At 33.2% G+C, this 9,977-nt stretch overlaps 1 pseudogene; it reads right to left on the minus strand.

Moving 5' to 3' along the window:
* Positions 1 to 6,093: 6,093 nt before the first annotated feature.
* Positions 6,094 to 8,857, minus strand: LOC128244536 (putative nuclease HARBI1; annotated as a pseudogene).
* Between the last annotated feature and the right edge of the window lie 1,120 nt (positions 8,858 to 9,977).

Genomic DNA, 9,977 nt, shown 5'->3' on the forward strand with positions numbered 1-9,977 from the left:
AGATTCGTATATTTAGGGATCCTAGAATCATTGCATTGCCCGAAATAAAATCTCGCACGGGTCTGATGTCGTTTACGTTAGCATTAAAAGTATTCCCTTTATAGTGTGAGGCGTAATCGAGCTTGTTTTGTTTTGTTTAACAAAGATCTAAACTAAGCTGGCAAGAATTGGTTCAGTATCTGTAAAAAATATATTTAATACAGTCAAAACTCGCAATGAAGCAGTCATTGGGAGTTCGTGAAAAACTTCGAGATAACACACATTCGATATAAACGAGATACTAAACATTTCTTATATAACCCAACATATCCCAAAACGTTTGACACAACCAGAACATCGGGATAACAAGAGTTCGACATAGCGAGTTGCGACTGTATAAAACGTGTTGAGCACTAGCAGATTCAGCAGGTATTACCTATCATTATGCACATATTTATACCTTAAACAACAAAACTGTACTTCATACGTTGATTATGTAATAAAAAGTTTATGCTTATTTTTGCACGTACCATGAAAAAACACTTGACATATATAAGTCTATCCCATGTGTTTAGACGATTTTCGTTTGTTTACAAAGGCACCGGAACTGGGTACAGGGGAAGCGGTCGCTATATAAAAATGTATAATGTTCAATGACAGTACCTGCAGATAACAAACGACTCAATCAGATTCTACCATATTTGTATTCAAGAAAATATCAAGAGGACTGGTTGGTTACTCAAAAGTAAGTTGCAGAATAAGCAGTTATATATCATATCTTCTTCATATTTCTATTAAAGCTGCAATTTGAATTTTGAATTATTAATTTTTCTAGCCTTACGTTTGAAATTCAGTTATACGTGAGAGCAATGGGAGTACTATAAAAAGTGCATTAGCTTCCTTAAAGTTAAGGATAGGCGAAAATAAATGTTTAACACTTCAGAGCACATACTTTATCAAATGAACAAAACTCCTATTTGGTATACACGGGTGAGACTCGGTTAATTATATAAGTGAAAAACGAGCATATTTTGTGATGAAAAGACTAGGTTTGTTATATAACTTCTGATTTGATGACCGTTTCAAGGCGATGACCCACACATTTACTGATGACGATATTTTGATTGTTTAAGTTTGTACATGCATGCCAATAGTCAAAGCAATATTTTATTTGCCCATATTTTTTTTTAAAACATGCATTTTTTATGTTCTTTCCTTGAAATGAGACATTTAGAAATAAAAGTAGCCTTTAAGCAAAAAATATATTTAATTAAAAAAAGGAACCATTTTAAAGAAGGGTTCAACATCTGACCAGAACGTTCTGTTTGGTCAATCGCAATTAATGTTGACCGTTTCGTTCAACTGTGCTGGAGTAAATATCATTATAAAGCTTCTAAAACTCAAACGAAGTAGAACTATTCAGGTAGTGGTTAACCAATGATTATAAAGCCATCGCAATTGGAAATCGTGTATTCAACGAAATATCCTACTGAGATTCTATATTTGTACTCGACCGAGCGGGACAACTGACTTCCCGTTATGAATGCTTAAATCATAAAAACATTGAAATGTGAACTTATATATATGCATTTCATAATTTGGAAAATACAACACTTTAGCCACTTTTCTAAATTTATTATCTCGCTTGTTATATGAAATAAAAAATAAAGAATTTCCAACATACATAATATTTCTATTGATATATTGAAAAAAAATACTTTAATTTTAAAAACACTTATACATTTCTTTTCATTTGACTTTGAAAATATTAAGAAATTGACTTAAGTTAGGAAATGACTTAAAAAAGTACAAGTCAATAGTAAAGGAAGATTATACACGGTAACAAGAAAAAAGTTGATGCATAGCATCAAATCGGCGCAATGAAATTAGAAGAAAAACGTGCATGCAGATAACCAAAAATGGTTATTATTTCAATGATAATATTTTGTTTTATGTTGGGTGTACATATGCTCGAAAGACATTATGGTTAATACTATTGTTACAATAGTTTAATTATAGATATTCTGGGGGGTTTTCCCAAGCTAATCATCCGGATAAAACTGAATTATAACAAAAATATACATACGTTTCTTCGGATGAAATAGAGTCAATGGTCTAATAAATAGATTTCAATAGCATGAAATTCACCTTTTATTTGTACCGGCATGTTATGTGAATTCCTTGCTTTATATTTTGTATAAGTTTTTGTAACACATTTCACTCATATGAGTATATAGAACGGGGATAAAAATATTAGGTTAACAAACATAAAGAATATGTTAATAGTACCGTGTAAACTTCATCTATTTGATATCAATCGGAACACCTCGGCCTGTATCTATCTCGGAGATGGCCGAGTAATAATGATTGAGTTGGTATTTAAAATCAAGATTTTCAAAATGATAAACAGGGCTAATATAATTTAAGGTTTCATTATCAATTAAAGTGTAAAGTTTTATAAAACGATCTCAACTTCATATTTTATCATGCAACGTGGAAACCATTGAAAGCATGAAATTTATGAACTAGTCCCTAAGTTGGAATATTTCTAAAGTAATATCAAATATAGTCGGCGCCCTTCTTGGTTTATTCCCGTCAATATTCTGCAATTGCATTCTATCCGGCGCCAGTGCGGAATATATCCGTCATTCGTGAATTATAAGTGTGAATGTTGTAGTTGAAATCGGTTGGACAAACAGCAAGTGTTATAAGTATGTTTGTGATTGGACACCTTAAATTATTGATGTATTGATAAAATAGCAGCCCCACATGTTTTTAATTTCGAAACAAATGAAAATAAAACAGCGATAATGATTTTGAAATAAAATACCATGCGACTGGAACTTCAAAATCTATATACTGCCAGCTAATTACATCCTGACACTTACCTTTATTTGTTTAAGGAACATATCTAAGTAGGATTTATTTAAGTTATTTTGTGTATATTTTCTATTGAATGAAACTGTCGTGCGTTCAGTTACCGCAAACGGTCGCTAACATTCGCAAACGGTTGCAAACAAGTTGTATTGAACGCACCGGTAGCCGTGTACGTTCGCAAACGGTCGCTACCTACAATCGGGGATCGTATGCGAAGAAAACAAAATGGCTGCCGTGTAAGTAAACATATCGATTTCTGTTATTAAACTTCACAAAATAGTATATAATGCCGTCAAACGTTATTCCGAGTTTGTTTATTTCGTTAAAATGCGACATTTGGGATATTACTCATGTTTTTTATGTATTGTACTTTTTGATCATGATATTAATTTGTCATTTTTAAAGTGAAGCTATGTTATATTTTTATTGTTTTGAAAGTTAAATTTCAATAATTAGTTCCTTATACCGTCTAGAAATAATGCATCGTAAAATTCAAGATTTTTAAATATACAGAAATGGTATGTTTTTCAATTTTCATGTTTTCTTAAATGTTGTGATTGTCCGAAAGGTAATTTACATGGACATTTTGTTGTTTATTTCTTTCAGAAAACCTATTTTTGCTGGTGGCTGGATGAAACTAAGGGTTGTGTTAGATGATGGCGCAACTGATGTCATTCAGGTTGATGCTGAGGCATACCGAAGTAAAGTTTATGACCAAGGTGAGGATGAACATTGATCTAAATTAAAATCAAAATAGTAATTGATAATGCACCAGTCAATTGTAGCCCCCCCCCCCCACCCCCAAGTTAGGGGTATAGCCCAGGTAAAATCCTTGCTTTGTGGGGACAAACTGAAGGAAAAATCCCCGGCAAATGCCCCTGCACCAAGGGACCCTATGTAAGGGCAATTGCCGCTATATTTAACGTGAAGACAAAACCACCGCATTCACCCAGCACTGTGGAGTCACGGGGAAGGTAAAAATTCGGTCCATTTCCCGAGACCTAGGGGATAGAGTGGTTAAAATTGACTGGTGCATAATAATTACTTAATTTATACTGTATGTACTCCACTTGCCTATGTGTATATTGATCATAGTAATATGGTTCTTCAGATAAACTGGAAACATACCTGTTCTCATGTCTTACTAATAATAGCAGTGATAATGTTAAAAATATACCTCATTTTACTTTTCTTTTAATTTTTTATTAGCATGCATAACGTCTTCATTTTATATTCTTTTATAGATCAAGGGACTGCAAAAAAGGTTGTGGACGGTTACAAGGAAGCCTATGGTGAGTGATTTCATGCATAGAATTACTGAACACATTATCAAAATGAAACATATACAGTATCAAACTACATTGAAATGATTTTTTTGCTAAAATGCCCTATTTTAAACAGATAGCTTTTATACCAAAACCTCAAATTTTCCAGCTGTTGGAAACAAGTTATTAGGACATTACATTAAGTACTATTCTTAAAATGCCAACATTTAACATGGGAATGTGGTATTTTATGTGGCATCAGCTGGAGAACCCGGTTAAAATGAAGTAGGCCATGTTTGTGAGTTGTGACCTCGAATCAAATGATATGTGCTCAGGCCAGGATTCGAACCACTTTGCTTTAGCGAAAATTAGTAGACAAGAATTCCCTTTTAGAAGATTTTATTATCTATATTTAGTTTACTTTTAAGCCAATTAGTTAATTGCTTATCATTCTCAGTATATTTGATTTCAACAGGACGAGATAAAACCATAGTGTCACTGGAAGTCATTGGTGACGTAACTGACGTCGATGGCAACAATAATGTTATAGATGATGTTGTAGATGAAGGTAATTATCTTAAGTGGTTTTTTAGGCTAATTTGCATGTAAATAATATGTAACAGTGAAATGTGTATACCTATATGTGCTTGATTTCACCTGTACCATTACTTATGGACATTTGGGGTGTTGTTACCTGTGATGTACAAACATTTATAAAATAATATGTGTTTACTTATTGTGTTCATCATTTTGTGTACTGTCTAAGTAAATAACACCAATATTTGAAGTTGAATAAAGTTGATAGCTTTCAACTCCAGATCTTGGAATTCTTCTTGCATATATATCATAATGCTGTTGTTTTCACTTTTTTTATGTTGAAATGCATTTCATTGTAAGATATGATATCTTTTAGAAAGCCAAATGGTTGATGAGCTGGGAAGCCATGATCAGCCGATCAACAGCATGAATGTACTGGGGGTATTACTTTCTTTTTTTAAAAATATTAAGTGTTTTCTTTAGAATTTGTAGAATTGTCATATATTACATTTTAAGAATATGTTTTTGCTTTATATTCTATATTAAAGACACAACTTGTTTAAAATTATAACATTTTCTACAATCTTGCAACAAGTAAATTTAAATTTGTGTGTTTATTCATTTTTATCACTTACTGTTTAACTTATTGCTTTATCAGTATGACATAAATAGATCCATATACTTGAAATATGGACTTTCAATAGATTTGTTGTCATAAAAACTGCAGGTCTGATGCAACAGGGTCATCCAAGGTGTCATAAAACAGATGTGGATGTTATTTAAGACAAAAATATGTATGGAACAAAATGGAGTACATTTTAAAGTGATAGTTTACTTTGCATGATGATTTCATATTTCAGGTCTTACTTGGACACATGAAGCAGTGTTGCTACTTATTGATTTATTCGGCAAAAATAAGGATAAATTTGCCTCTTCCTGCTTCAAACAAAAAGACATCTGGCAATGCATTTCTGAAAAAATGAAAGACAGTGGGCACACTGTTGATGGCGTTCAGTGTAACGAGAAATTTCGTTCCCAGAAGTATAGGTAACAATGTCTACATTTTTTGTATATGTTAAATGTATTTTGTTTTTGTGCATTTATTCATGTATTGTTATGCTTGAGAAAAACCTTCACTTTCACATCAAATACTTATTGTCCGGTGGGTACTTTTTATTTTTTATAAACAAATGCTATATACAATAATGAAACATGCAGTTCTGTTGATTTATAACACAACTTATCAATTATTCAATTACATTATTGTGTATGCTGTAAACATGACACATTTTGTGTACAATAAACATATCTTTCTATTCAACTGTGTGTTTTCCTGCACTGTGATTGAGTTCATGGTAATGAATTGATTGATACTAATATATTTCATTAAAAAAACATTTTAATTCTTTATTTCTATTCTTAATTTTGATTCATTTCAGACACAGCAAGCCGTTATAACTTCTGGTATTTGTTCAGCCAGAAGCATATCAAGATTTTTCAATCGCCTAAACTTGCTTTTTAAAAGCCCTATCGCACGTTCAACATCAACTCTAGTTGACGAGTGAGCCTTGTTGAACTTCTTCTGTTGAGCATCAAGATGGCCATTGTCTCTATATGGGACTAGCATATACCTGGATAGCGGATATGCTGAGTCCCCAATCAAGTGGTAAGGTGCAGGGAGCTGCTGGCATACATCTAGTAATGGGCAGTTCCTGAAAACTCTTGCATCGTGCACAGAGCCAGGCCAACCGGTGTATGTATCCAGCAGCCGGAGATTACTGTCGCAACAACCTGCAATTGAATGCTAGGATAGCCCTTCCTATTTATGAAAGAAGCCCTGTGCTGTGATCGTGGACCAGGAACTGGAACGTGTGTGCCATCTACAGCTCCAACTATTCCAGGAATCCCACACCTGGCACTGAACCCCTCTGCGACCTGATCCATCTCCCTTCTCGTGGTGAGAAAACTAATAAAATTGCTCTTCTGTTGACAAAGGGCCTTAGAAGAACTCATCACAGTCAGATGGAGAGTGCCTTAAACATAAAGTTCAATAGACAATTAAATAAATATTAATATAACATGTGTTATTTGCAAATCTTTTTATTGAATGTAAGAGAGCTATCTTTTGGCAGTGAAAGATGACATTGAAAGTATTACATATACATTGCAAGTTTGTAACAAAATTATGATTGTTAGTTCCATATGGAAATATTATGTACATTAAATAAATAGTACCAGTAAATTAAATGAACATTTTAATGATTTTTATTAATGTGACACTCTTCATCAAAATCATTATATACACATGTATAATAAACATCAATTTTGACTAATAAATCTTCAATTGTTATTAAAAAATGCTTTCATGCAAAAATTAATTACTCGGATAAATGAGGTTGTAACCGTGAACATGTATTTTAAAGCCCTGATATATTGTGTATTCTCATAAGGTAGAAACATCATGTTTTATGCTCATTTATTTCAAATTAAACTCGGTATCCTTCATAAGAACCATTTTTTTCGACATTATTTCTACCTTTTTGGAAAATTAAAACAGTAATGGGTATTATTAATTATGGGACATCTTATTTGGGAGTAAGAGTGCTTGTTTAAAAATATGTTGTGGAATTGAAATGGACTTAAATTATGTGTCAGTCAGTTGAACATAACATGCCATGTTAAAGTACAGAAACTGTTTTAATAGATACCTTTACTTATGCCAAATCTGTTTGCTACGCTCCGATAACACTCCATATTGCCCAACATCCAAAGTGTTGCCAGCATTCTCGTCTCCAAAGAAATGGATCTTTCCCTGGCCATATCTGGGGCAACAATTTTACACAGCTCCTAAAAGATTGATAAAGTACAGAGAATATACATGTATATTAAACACTTACATGTAGGTCAATAGAAACAGATATATATATATGCTTTAATAACATGCACACAATTCTACAACGAAATGTATGTTAATGTTTGATTTCCATTTTGATGCTGGTGCAGTTGGACTTTAGGGAAGAGAGACAAATGGGTTTTGTACAAAAAACCATTATTCAAAATATAACATTCACAGTAATCCCTGTGTTCACCATAATTATAACCCAATGAAGTTAGTGTCTATATGTTATATAGGTATCCAAGCACAGATTGCGAAGCATCTTCATTGATTGAAAAGGTCAAAATTTAGTTTAAACTTATTGAAATTTTTAAACGATTGTGAAACAAGCTATTGCAACTTATATCATTCACTTTCATTGGCACGATGTTACGCGAGAGTGTAGTCTTGTGTTGTGGGGAAAACCGGAGTACCAGGAGAAAACGCACTTGCCCGCCTTGGTGACCACTAACCAAACTCACATGCACCCAGGCCGGGAAATGAACATGGGTCACCTTAGTGAGAAGCGAGTGCACTAACTACTGCGCTAACCGGACAACCGAATCCAAAGTTGTAAATATGTGACATTTGTAAGCGATTTGGAATACCAGTTCTCTACTGTTTTGATCACATCCAGTGACATACTGGCATATTGAAAACATATGGACAAATGTTTTAAAAATAAAAGTCTCTACATTTTAACTAATTTTTTACCTCAAAAGTTGACCGATGCATTCGAAAGTGGGACTGAAATTCCACATCAGAATACATTGACACTACGTCTGGAACATAACCTTCAACTCGAACCGGAGCAGGATTGCTACACGTCAGCATCAAGGAAGTATCTGTGGTTAAGAGAACTTTAATTACACCTGAGGACAAAAGATATTCTTCAGGGGGCTTATCTTTGGAGGAATCAAATTCAGCAAAATAGATATTGTATATATAGATACAACACCACAGTATAGCGTTAAGTACTATAAAATGTATTATTAAAATAATGTCAAATTTAACTGTATAATAATCTTACATTTACTAACAATCAATTGCATTTATTTTGAATCTTTAAGTAATATGTATCAGGCGATAGAACTTTTATCGGTAGAATAATGTTTACAAAAATATGGGTGGGGTATACTTTTTTATACTACAACATGAAAATACGCATAAAACATACGTACACACGTAACATAACTATAAACTTACATGAAAAATCGGACATTGACTGTGTTGCGATAGTAATATTCCTTTTTACATGCTCAAGTATACTATCGTCAGTCATTTCGTCGATTAGGATGCTAAGGACGCTGTCTGAGTCCGCCATATTGAAATCGTTAGCGGCGAACAAGGCATTCAATACACTAGTTAGCGATGCGAGCTGTTATCGGCTCACGTTTGCGGTAACTGAACGCACGGCTGAAGTCCTCGCTTGTCGGTTCAGCAAAGCGAAATTTCGGCACAGGAAATGGTTAGTCACTCGCAGCAGATTCTATATAGGATTTGTTAAGCGTGTTATTGTTATTGTTGTTGTTGTTTCATAATATAACGAGAGAGTAATATACAAAAAATGTCGGTCCCGCGACCCTGATCCAAGTTGATAGAGGTCGGCGTGCATGTGTTCGGAAAAGGGATATTTTAATAAGTAAAAACATAAATGATAAATAACCCTACCTATCATTTTTTTGAGACTTTTGCCTAAACACGTGTCAAAACCGATATAATCCGGTCACCGCAATGACTAGAAGACATTGCCGTGTTCGCATTGTGAAGAAGATACTGATGTAACTTAATGAGTTATCTTTATTTAAATAAATATATAATAATAATAATAATAATAATAATAATAATAATAATAATAATAATAATAATAATAATAATAATAATTATTATTATTATTATTATTAGTAGTAGTAGTAGTAGTATTTATGGTGGCATACTTCTGCCACCAGATAACCATATATCTAACTAGGTAATTAAGAGGTTAACTAGTTACGTAACGTGACGTAACTAGTTAACCTCTTAATTAACTAGTTAGTTATATGGTTATCATAGTCACGTGGTTTTGAATGGTGTAGACACGGGAAATGTGGCTGTGGACTTTTCAGACTTTTTAAAGGTTTATAAATAGTTTTTCAAATAAAAAAGTGGATAAATAAGGAACTTACATAATACATTAATGTCACAGAAAATAAAATTTAAAAATAGTAAATCTAAAAGTGTTAATTTAAGGAAAGAAAAGAGAAAAGTGATTTCACCAATATTGGACAATGTATATAGCACGAGGAATCCGAGCGATTATACCGTAAGTGGACAACCAATGACAGAAAATGGTCAGTCAGTAAAGAAAGTAAAGTCGGACTCAACCTTCACCTACGAAAATATCAACAGTTCGTTTTATCAGCTTAGCATGGCATATCCACCTACACCCTACGGCCTCCCTCATC

The sequence above is a fragment of the Mya arenaria genome, chromosome 8, assembly GCF_026914265.1.
Source record: "Mya arenaria isolate MELC-2E11 chromosome 8, ASM2691426v1".
NCBI lineage: Eukaryota > Metazoa > Mollusca > Bivalvia > Myida > Myidae > Mya > Mya arenaria.